The sequence below is a fragment of the Columba livia genome, chromosome 5 (genome assembly GCF_036013475.1).
Source record: "Columba livia isolate bColLiv1 breed racing homer chromosome 5, bColLiv1.pat.W.v2, whole genome shotgun sequence".
NCBI lineage: Eukaryota > Metazoa > Chordata > Aves > Columbiformes > Columbidae > Columba > Columba livia.
Genome location: NC_088606.1, coordinates 38413660 through 38426115, shown reverse-complemented (window position 1 = coordinate 38426115; position 12456 = coordinate 38413660). Strand labels below are relative to the sequence as shown.

Here is a 12456-nt window from a genome sequence, read left to right as displayed (position 1 = left end):
ATTTATGGTTATAATAATATACATTGTTACAATAATGTAGAAGTTGGTCTTTGTGGCGTAATGTTTAGTACATGAACAAAGTTCTTACATTGTTCTGCATTACTTGTTCCTATAATTTTTCTAGAAACTGGTAGGGGGAAAAAATTATTTGTTAATTGAATTTTGCTCTTTTAAATCTATACCTGTTTTTTATGCACCTGTAAGCTAACTGGATCAAACTATTTGGCTCCAAAAGATGTTCCACCCCAATCTACACTGCAAAGTAAAAAATATTACCATGCAAAATATAAGACTGTGTTCCCCACAAAGAGAAGGCAGTTAATAAGCTAGGCAACAAATGAAAGCTCAAAGCATTCGTTCACGGTCACCACAGCTGTATGACACATTAAAGCAGTCTTCTGCTCATTATCCACATACAACTCTTAGCAACTCAAAACTTCCTTGTGTAAATATCTGTATATTTTCATGCAATTATGCTGTGGCAACAAGTGAACTTAAAAGGTTGTAACGCTTATCAGCCTTCTGCTTATGGGTTATATTTAAAAAAAAAAAAAGTAATGAAAGCCACTTTTAACAAAAGGCAACAATAAAACAACTTGTATTTGGCAAAACATGTTAAGACAGTAAGCACAAGTGTACAATTGTAAATAAAAATCACTATAACAAATCATTCATCTATTTGCATACTCAAGATTAAAAGATATCTTTGAAAATTCTCCCTGAGAAATAACAAAATCTTTTTGTGAGGCTGTTTACAACCATTTCAAAGTTTAAAATAAAAAGCTCATCTACCCTAGAAATGCAAAGTCTGAAAAATGAAATTAGTCTAAAATTGCAATACTTATTACCAGTACCGATCTTAACATAATTTGGCAGTATAACACTGTTCTATACTAACTGGTCACGGCAACAAAGTCTGGCTTTTAGATCCATCTGATAATTACACCTTTCTAGAAATCCAAGAATACAAAGCCACTTAAGAGTCAGGAGGCCTTAGTAGAGTACATAGATGAGACCTTGAAATATCCAACAGAGCTGTTCCTAATTATCAGTGGAGATGAAGAGTCATGTATGCTTAGCAGGTTTCAAGTTTTACAATTTTTATGGGTTTATAATTTTTTCATAAGTGGCCTACTTTGAAAATGTTTTAGAAAGAAACACTGTTTTACAAACTTTGCAATTTCACAATCTTACAAGCTATTCCTAAAATTTAATATGTAGTTTTAGAAGCTAGAAGTCTTTATACTAAATCTTTCAACCTCACTAGCCAACTGCAACTTGCCAAGGGAAGTTCAGAAATAGAACCAGTCATTAGAAAAATACAATGTTCTGCATCAGGCAGCCCACAGAGATTCAACTCCAATGCTAAACACCATGTAGTTTCAATTGCCTTCATCATGTACCTAGTGAGGTTTGATGTCATCCACAATTAAAATGTACATACATTATATTTCTTTGTTTTCCTGAATGTGTCAAACTTGCCTCAGATTACCAGAATCCATTCCAAAATATTTTTATTGCCAAATCCACTAAGTAAGGTCTTCCTCATCGACAAAAAGCTTGCTAAAATTTCTTCACTGGCGCACAAAACTCCAAATGTTATAGTGGTGTTGAATATCGTTTCAAAATTAGAATTTTTGTTTTATTATTATAGCCCATTACACACAGTAACATGGCATACTGAGATAATATTGCTTCTGTTTTAAAAACAGGTAATTGTAGAAGTGTAATGGAAATGCAGCTAATTAACCTAATTACAAAGAGAAATACGTTTAAATTGTTCTTTTATCAGTGAAGAACCACTATACAAGTATGGTTTTAATTATTTTAATGTAGGTTAATCATATCACACTCTTTGCTTCCTCCTTGAATATTTAACAAGAAAGAGAGCAGAAAGTAGTACTGCTCTTTATAAAACAGAAGGGGGGGAGGAGGGTGTTGCATTCAAAAACACAGTAAATATTCATCAGTGATAGTAGAGTTTTACTCAAAATCCAGGAATAGCACACAAATCTTAACTTTTGTATTCTCCCAGATTACCCCAAACTGCTCTGTTTCAAGACATAATTGCAACCAGGTAATTTGGAAGGATCATTTTGCCTCCCAGTAACTTACCAGCTGAAGTAGTGAGTTTACCGATTATTTTCGGTTCATGGTCTGCCTACAGTTTATGTGTCAGCTCCCTATTCACAAGTTGCCACGACGAACAAATAGCATCAGCAGAGCAAATTAGCGGCAATAAATATCTTGTAAGAACCTTATAAGCATCAACTTCAAACTAAAAGGTAGATACAAGAGAGCTCATATTTAATTAAGGAAATTTACCAGTAAAAACTGTTTTGGGGTATTTCCTCTCCCCTTTTTTTTAATACTAAAATTTACCTACTGACCACCTCCTCTATGAAAGATGAGGCAGATTCTTAGGTGCTGAAACCACTGACTGACTCTTCTAAATTACCGTCTTCTGAAGTGCAGTATGATCCCAGGACCCACCTGGGTATGGAATACCAAAAATAACAAAGGACAAGCAGTAATCAAAGCATAAATCAGGTAAACTGATGGCCGTCGAGTACACAGAAGAACGACATGTCCAGTTAGATAGTTTGCTATCTTCTTCAGGAATCAGATAGAACCACATTTAGTCACTCCACAGCAGTTCAATGAGGCGGCACTTTCTGTTGGAAACTGCCATTTTGTGTTCTAGCACTTGAGCTTCCATCAACAAAAGTTTGATTGATTCCTTAAAACAGCAAATAACTTCAAAAATAAAAATGTATGCTTGTTGAATATCTGCAACAATGATTTGGCATATAAGAATTTGTTTCAAAGTAACAGAATTGGTAAAAGTACCACCACAGGAACCTACAGAACAATGGAAGAAGCATTATTATATTACTAAGATCTCACTATATTACTGAGCAATAATTATGTTTGGGAGCATATCTTCAGAGATCAACACTTCTGTATTTTCTCCATCGGGCACGATTTCTAACTATAAAAGCACTAAGAAATAAAAGACGAGAAAACAATGTAGCCATCAACCACACACACACAAAATCATTATTTGGGTACAATTAAAAGCAGTAAATATCCTTGTTATTCCCATGACTTCACGCCCAAGAACAGGCCAGAACAGATAACTTTATCTTTGTGGATACCAATATGAAACTTTAAGAGGATTTGTTCGGTTTATCTTGTAGTCATGTAATTATTTTTTTTACAACACAAAAGAACAGACATCTCAGAAGTATCACTGAGCATCATTCTGTAATTGCAATTAATTTTCAAAAGCAAAGTAAACTTACACAGAACATTACCATCCATGAAACACTAATTACGTGAGGATTATTATGTGGTTTTTCAGAATATCATTCTAAAATTAACATATATCACTTGAGACACTATCAGAAACAACTTCAATCATGAACTGCTTCACAAGTACTACATACGGCATTTTGCAACCCCAGAGCCCAGCCACAGATTTCCTTGTTTTTATATTATCTAAAAGTCCCAGAGAAATACTTCTAGAGGAAAACTGACTATAATTATCCAAAGCATCTTCTCCTTGCTATCTGAACTGCAACATAATGCCTCTCAGATGCCCTCAAAATCGAGTGCAAATGATTATTTGTCATTACTGTATTGGCTTTCAAAACACGCAGCACCAGCCCCCTCTCTACATGGCACAGCTCTGACCATCAGCCAGCTACAGGGACACTGACACCTCTGTATTCGCAGAATATTGATTTATCTGGCAGGTGAGGAGAAAGGTTCAGGGAAAGCAGCACCAGGTGCAGGGAACAGGCACAAAGTGCTACCTGGGCTCTTTCACAGTCCTAAACACATGCAATTAATTGCAGTCACACATTTTATTCAACAGTTTAAAGCCTTGAAACAAAAGAACCTGTTAAGTAAAGCTGAGATTTACAGTACTTGTTCCTTTCAAAAATTTAATTAAATCAGCTTCTCATTACACAGCAAAGGCGAGGAACTGTTCACAATATATTAAAACTGCACCTTCACAGGCGTAGCAAACCCGTCAGGGTGTGGTTGCCTCCCAGCTGGCAGGGAAGAACATGTGTCTTGCAAATATTTCCAGTTCTACTGTGCAGGAGCTCGGGTTTAGGGTAGCACAACACAACAGGTCAAAACACATTCGGAGTTATCTCATGTCATTGCCACAACTACAAGGTGTGCCTTTTGGCTCTGCGAGACATACTCTTTATTATTCAGCTTACTTTGCTTGCCTGTTCAAAGGAAAACATCATCAATGCTTTACAATAAGGTAAAGCACCCTGATTGCCATGGAGTGAAGTCCAACCATTTATTATAGGATTTGCTAAAGGAGACAGTGAGCATATAAAATAATGTTCCATATAATACATCCAAAATCTTCAATAACACAAGTGGAAGTTTAAGAGAAAAGCAAGATCTCTCATGGAAGGGCCTTAAAGAAACCAAGTCCTCATAAGATGATAGAGCAACAATTACCTGGAAATTATAACCAACCAACAAATGTGAAGTGGCAGATAAACAGAAGCAAAAAGTTTTTTTAAATGCTGACCAAGGGTGGAAAAAAAATGAAAAGGGAAGAGGATGGTGCATCAATAACCCTTCTCACAGATCTACACTTTGACCTATACTCATAAACATAGAGTAAACTGACAAACTTTTGTAAACCATGCAAAGCTAAAAAGTTTGAGAGTCAGATTCGGAATTAGAATAACCTTGTCTGAAAGTCACTGTGTACGGCTACAGAAGGTTTGCAGTGATGGGCTGATTGGGAAATAAAACATTAGATGAAATTCATTGCCAATAAAGGCATGGAAGGGTAAAACAGCCTCAAGTGAATCTACATGTTTAAAGGCTTCACATTTGTTGTTAACCCTTCAGAAAAAGACTTGGAGTCAATATGGATAATTCATTGAACGTTATCATCTTTACACCATCAAAAGGCAAGTGAAGAGAACTGGGCTATTTTAGAAAGGAAACTAAAACAGAAGTCTTTGCCACAAACAATCTGCCATGGTTCTTCTTGACTGTTTGCAACTCGCATTGTTCAAAGAGGTAATAGAGGGACTAGAGAAAAAGTGACAGAGATACAGCACAGTTTCCATATAAACAAAAATTATGGACAACTGTGGCCTTGGTGGGATTAAAAAAAAGACAACTAAAATCATGAACACAAAACAGGAAACAGTTATCCATGGCATACAACAATTGGTGAAATCTCAATAAGATAACCAGACGTTAACAAGGAATTTAAGGGCAATTTTTGTCTCCACAAATTGTAATTGTGATCACAAGACATCATCAGGGTCAGAATTATAGTTTGATTCAGGAAGTTAATCCATGGAAGATCAAGTGCTTTTTAACATTAACAGCCCCAAGTGTGTCATCCCCAGCACCGGCAGTCCCACAGCTAGCAGAACACTATTAAAACATTGTACTGTTAGGTACTGTTTTAGCGGTATTTAAGGCTTCAATTTAACAGTTCCCAAAACCAATACATGTAAATCAGTTTTGATGAATAAACATCTGTCACCCTCAGATTATCAAAAGAAGTGTTGTTCTCTCATTTTATGGTATGTATGATATTCTGCATTTCCTGAATGCTGCCAGAACTTTCTCTTATTAAATCATAGTTTTCTAGCCACCATTTGGGGCAGGGGAGGGGGCAAAATGTCACAAGGGTCCCAAATGAGACACCTGAAACTACAGACCAACAATCAAAGTTGAACAACATGCTGCATTAAGGAGCCCCTATAAAACCTGAAACAATTCCCACACATTCCTGTATCATCAGAAGATCCATATTACACTGAAATATGCACATAATGAAAAAACAACAAAAAAAGTTTTTAAAATAAAGCCTGGGATACTGACAAGAAGTTACATTCTTTTTCATCTACCAAATTTTCAACTGCTCAAGGCTTGCATTCAATACTTATAAACATCTCTTGTTTGTAAAAAACATAATTTAAGATTATGCAACTGCATTATGGCTGCCCCAAAATATTATGTGCTGAAAGCACCAAAGTGTTTACAGACAAAGCTTGCCAAACAATCATTCCATAAAAACCACAACTCAACCACTACTTGAGCTAAACTTGTTCGAACTAGACTGAAATACAGATGTAAAGTATTATGTTCATACTAAATTGCAAAATAAACGCTAGAAAAACAAAAACAACACACCTGTTGGAATGCGTTCACAGAAGCAATCTGCCATGTACAGAGCTGGCAGTGATACCGATGCCATTGTAATACAAATTTGAAAGAGGGGAAAAAAAAAAGTAAGTTTCATTATAGGAACACACAGAAAATTCATAAGTGCCTCAGATCACTGACACTGTTTAGGTGGGTTGTTTCTCCTTGATCCCCCTCAGAACTGCAGTCAGAAATGAAAGAATTGACACACTTCAAACAGAAGGGATAAAAAAAAAAAGGAAAAAGAATCTGCCACCTATCGATTTCTAGCACAGATTAAACATAATATTCTCATCCAACAGCTGTGTTTTGTGTAAAGAGACTTTGTCTCATTCCAGTTCCTAACATCCAAAATGACCCACAGCAGTCTCATGCAGAAGCACATGAAAACAAAAGAATTACAGAATAATTGTGTCTACGAATTTCTCTCAGAACGGAGACAGCAGCTGCACTATACTCACAAGGCTGTATTTGTTACAATTTACGTTCTCCTTATTTTACAAATAAAAGTTACACCAGCTTTCAAATTTTCAGATAAGTAATTCCCAGTTTGATTCGCTGCTCTTTAAAGATGTATTTACTGGCTCTGCTGGTCTTCAGAGAAGGCAACATAGAGAGACCCAGAAACACCTAAACTTCCCACACTATTTTTAGTATGTGGTTTGATGAGCAAATCTTTTGGTGCAGCTTCTTGCCTCTCTACTGCCTTCTCAATTGCACAAGTATGTACGAGGTGGGGAGGACAGAGACAGCAAAATGACTCTGACTCCCACAGCTGTGATGTGCTGGGGAGAGAGACCAGTAAAAGAGGCCACTCATAAGGTAGTTTCAGGTGTAGATCTGACACATAAGGCACTCTGGTTCATCATTAAGTATATTATATTAAGTTGTGATTCCCTTTCCCAGGCTGTCAAACAGATTGGGGAGACACTTCTCTCAATGTCAAAACTGCAAAGGAGAGCAAGTGAAATCCTGGCCTCCAAACCCTGCACTGAAGCACATTTCAGTCTAAGGCACTTATGTAAGCTTAGAGCTTTCAAATAAAATAAACACTATATTCTGTCTTAACCATGCATCACTCCTTGGGGCACATAAAACCGGCTCACAACCGTTCAGAAAAGAGCTGTTTGTCACGCAACAGATTAACAAGGGATATGTCTGTAAAGTTTCTCTTTGGTAGCAGTTACCTAAGAAACTTTGAAAATTCACAAAATACCCTTCTATTAAAAACAGCCCAAACTGCAATTAAAGACAAAGGAAGAATAACTCAACTCATTACACTGAAGAGCTTTCCTAAGTACTCCTCAGAAGAAGGCACTAAAGAAAAACGTAGCATTTTCAATAATCTTCTAATCTACAAGGAGCAAAGACAACCTAAACTATTGTTAGCTTATCTGTAACACCACAGTGTATGTTAACAGCACCTTTACTCCTCCCTCAGCTGTCCTTGTTTCAGAAAACATGAAAAAAATCCACCTGCACACAGGCAAAATAGTTTCTGCTGCTCCATCATGTCAAACACAGAAATGCTCCACATTTTTAAAAAAAATAAGCCAAATCCATGTTAGCACTACATTGCAGGAATTACATTTTCTTTGGTAGCAGTCAAAGAGCTTAAAAGTGTAAAGTCACTGCACTAGTAAAGTCCATTTTGCCACAGAATGGTCTTCCCTGGCCATCAAGACCCTTCTTAATTCCTACCATTTTTTAAAAAGTCATTCTACTTTTGAGTCCATTAACAGAGGCCACAAGAATGAAAGGTCAGAAACTGTTGTGATGAATCACCTACGACTATGAACTTAAAGAAGCAAAATAACAGAAAAATCCAGATATGGTTTAGCTATACACTGTGGAATAAATCTTCAAAAGTAATAGATAGTTTAATTCCCAGCCCGCTTTTGTTCAAGTTTCTTCACAATGTGAGCTTTCTACTCTGTGCCAAAAATTTATCAGGCAAAACTTCAATATCCGAGAGGAAAAAAAAACCTTTTCAAATTCAAATGAAATGCATTTTGCAACATTTCAAACCGGAAGCAACCCTGAAGTTATTTCTCAGTAATAGTCATGACCTCCATATATTAAATATACTAAAAAATGTGCTGCTTCCCTCAGGTTTCATAACCAATATGGCACTTCCCTTTATTCTTACATTTCAAAATGAACAGACAGCAAAAAATTCACCTTTTTGCCCTCATCCACCTTAGTGTTCTGCCACCACATATCTGTACTGTGGAAAGCCCTTCATGTCTGCCAATACAATTTCCAGGTTTAACTATTTAGAACAACGATTTTGCCTTATGCTAGAATGGAGAAAGACTGAATTTGACTGCAGTCTTTACTCTTCATAATTTCCTTTGTTCCTTCCACTTACACGGCAGGAAGCAGCACCTTCTATTTTACACTAGCCAGATATCTGCAAAAGTAAGCTTTATGCAAGATAAGTGAATTCTTACCCTGCTCATCAACTCCTTTAGATAGTTGTAGGTTCAAAAAAAATCTTCCTATTTTCATTCCTGTCAGAGTTACTATCTGGTCAAGTCCAAAGAACAGTTTTCTCCTAAAACATATGAAAAGTTGGAGATTTGATTTTATGGCAACAGCATCATGACACACACACAAAAATACCTTCTTCCAAAGTAAATATTCTATATGTGTTCTCTTCTTTTGTAAAAGCTTTATCAAGAAAAAATTTAATCACAGTTGTAACCATATAAGCAATTCACAGAGCCAAGTTATAAACTAAGACTACATGGCAAGTTCAATTATGGATGCACCATATGCTTCAATATTCCTTTAGGTATACAAAAGGAATCAATTTGTGCAATTTGTTCAAAACAAAAAAGCCCTTTTGGAAAGATCATCCTTTAGCTGAACCATCAGTTTGAACACTTAACTGCTGAAAACATCACCCATTCACATCCCACAGCGGTAACTTAAACAAGCAGAGGAGCAACACAGCTCTGAACCACTTAGTTCTGCTAAAGGAATAGAAATCTGAAGACTGGAAAACTTGCCAGATCCATATGTTTATTAGCAGAAATAACCAGTCATAACAAGCTTGGTGGGTTCTTTTTCCCCCATAATTAATCTTCCTCTGATTACTTAAGATGACCTTTACCAAACTCTCTCAGCAGTAGTATGGCTGTAGCCTTAGCTCTACAAAGCTACTTTAAGTTTTGTAACTCTGTTTCCTTCTTACTTTACACATGCCAAGAACTGCATTTGAGTAAGTTCTAAAAATGAAATGTTTATGTCCCAGAAAATTTATACAGCCAAGAAGTTTCTGGCATACAATTTAACTGAAAGTCATTATCACAATTAAGTGCAAAAATTACAAGCATTAATGTTTATTACTAGCCTACATTTAAAAATATGGAAATGTGATTGTACCTGGAAAGCATATTCTAATATCAGTTTTTACTTCTTTTTGCAGGTTGGAGTTACGGTCTATCTTTCAGGAGATGCACTGATCAGCACAGTCACGCTGTAAAGCTGTATGCCAAATTAGTAGCATATTTTTCTTAAAGGCTCTCAGCCAAAAGACATCCTGGTACAGGTCTAGAGTTCAATAGCAGCACATCCCTCCTGCCCATTAACTTACCTCCTCTTCCAGTGTTCATTAGCCAATGGTTCCATTAATTACTGTTTGATATACTCACTTAGTATGGGTGCACTCATGCAAAGTGGAATTTGGCTTTTAAGAACATTCTCCTTTTTATCTACTAAAACACATGAAAATCAACACTAAACAAGCTAGCAGTCTGTATCATGTTTTCTCCCACCGTGAAAATGGAAAGACAGACTTGTCAAACGAAGGATCAAACTCATTAAATTGAACCAATTCTTACACAACATCTCAAAAGCATCAGCTTAAAAAAGAAAATAAAATGCACTAGCAATGCTGACTACCTGCCACAGAACCTCATGTTGCCTTTGCAAAACAACACCAGTGCCGCACTGTTGACTTCTGCTCCTCAGCACTAAACCCGTACTCTTGTTTGCTCAAGCAATTTTACATCAATCTGATGAAGTCACAAGCAACTAAGAATACAAATTTATGAACCAAGTGTAAGAAACTTTAAAAATAGGCATCCCTTACAGTTTCATACGTGACATACGAGGAAGGCATTCAGTTCCCTCCAGGCTGACCCATTACTTTTGTGAAATGCAGATCACAGCCCAATAGCCCCCGTTCCCCAGACGCTCCCTGATAAGAGCATTGCAGGAGCTGCCAGGGCAGACCCTCTACAAGCACACCAGCATGGGAAGTGCAGCTCTCCCACACCGTATGATTGCCAAGAGAGAAGAGGTATTTTAACCAGGAACTGACTTTTTCCTGGCAGCTTTTGGGAGGTTGGGTGGTATTTCATATTATTTGTGGGTGTGGAAACCAAAAACAAGAACAAATTTACAGTTGCTAGATTATTTCTCAGAATGCCCCAGTTGGGAAGCCAGGGACTGAAGAGAAACAGGCCTGCATTCACCTTGGCTGCAGTTGCTTTAAAGCAGGTTTAGTTTCTATAACTAAACCTGCATTTGGTATATACTGAAATGCAAGTACAGCCAGCAAGATCTTCAAAAGCAAAAACAAGCCAACTGCATAATTCACATGTTCCAGTCAAAATATATACTAAATGTTTATCTGGTGTAGAGCACTGTCCCAGAAGAAAACAATGACAGAACACAGTTTTAGAATAATTGCCACACATATGCAAACCTCCCTCTCCAACTACAGATTGGCTTAGGCTCCAAGTCATATTTCTAGACATTCTAATATTTTGCCACTAAGAATATCCAGTTTTAACAAGAACAACCATTTAATACTACACTTAGTGGCACAGAAAGAAAAATGAATTCACGTTTATAATACTGCAGTGTTCTTCAGCTTTTCCACCCTATAAACAATTCCACATACAGAACAGTTCAAACATAAGGAAACTCAAATCTGAAATAACAAGTCTTATTTCCCTTTCCTCTTATTTTCACGTCTTGATCACTGAGTCCTCAAAATACAAATACTATTTGTATTTCAGGATATCCAGACCTTCACCCAGAAACAATAACACCTTTACAGCTTCCCATACAAAAGCCACCCGTATTTCATATAAATGAAGTCAGAGACTCCCCACCCTAAAATGCAGCATTGCTTTCAGACTAGCTGATCTCTAGAGGTCCTTTCCAACCCAAACCATTCTGCAATTCTGTGAATTACAAGTATAAACCAAAATGTAGTTTGCTACAAGTTTACTGAGCTTCAGTAAACCCAAATCTACTATAAAGATTATTTCAAAATTGAGGTTCGGAATCTAAGCAACAAAATTGAAATCTATTAAAACGAAACAGAAAGCACCACCATTAGCTATATTAACATCTTAGCTGATAAGCCTTTAGTGTTATTTTAAAAGCTCCTGAACAGTGAAGTTTCAGTAAAAAAATGCATTTAATAGTTTCAAACTTTAAGAAGTTTGTAACCATGAACACTGCAGGTGTGCTTTTTTCTTGGTGACATGAAAAAAGCAAAAGGCAGGGGGACAATGAGCGGGCAGTCAATGTTCACCTGGAGCTGATATGAAAGAAAACTAAGACAGACATACACTCCTCTGACAGTTTAAAAATACGTCTTGGACAAGCCTTTCACTGCAGTTTTAACACAGACCAGTCTCTCATGAACAGTGCACACTTTTACAAGTTGTTTTAAAGGACAAATTGTAGTTCAGAAAGCCCATACTCATGACTGCAGAAAGCAGGCTGCAGGTGCATTACAAAAATATGTTTGTCCTGTACTAGTGATAAAAGAATAAGCCTTCCTCATGGGAGTAAAACTGTAAGAGGTAGAAAACTGAAGTTAGTTGACACTCCACATGACAACCCACATAATTTCATGGCAGATTAAAAGAATCAATTAAATAATCCAAGAAGCATGAAGCCATTCAAATAAGCACTGTTTACATTTTTATCTCATCTGTGTCCCCCCGATCAAATTAACAGAAAAAAAAAGTAACACTGGCAAGATAGCAAGAGTGGCTCAATTAGACATAATTATGCCTGATAAATCTTCTCCCATGAGGTGAAAGGCAAGACAGCTGTGACAAGGACAAATCAGCTTGCATACTCTGTTTACGTCCTGAAACACCACGTGGTATCTAAAAAACAAAGCTAGTGATCCAAGCTGCTTACAGCCCGTGGCACAAGTGCTGCAGTTGCCAAAAAAAATAATGTTGTGCGGGTCCCTGCACGTTTTAGCTA

The 12456-nt window shown here is 36.8% G+C and overlaps 1 protein-coding gene across 8 annotated transcripts in view; it reads right to left on the bottom strand.

The window, feature by feature from the left end:
* Positions 1-12456, bottom strand: part of SIPA1L1 (signal induced proliferation associated 1 like 1) — a 221415-nt gene that overhangs the window by 190629 nt on the left and 18330 nt on the right. For 3 of the 8 annotated variants that reach the window (XM_065064463.1, XM_065064472.1, XM_065064468.1), the window contains exon 2: positions 8664-8767. The exons of the other annotated variants lie outside the window; for them this stretch is intronic. The gene's annotated coding sequence lies outside the window, so the exon portion shown is untranslated. The remainder of the gene's footprint in view (positions 1-8663; positions 8768-12456) is intronic. 8 annotated transcript variants of the gene reach the window in all.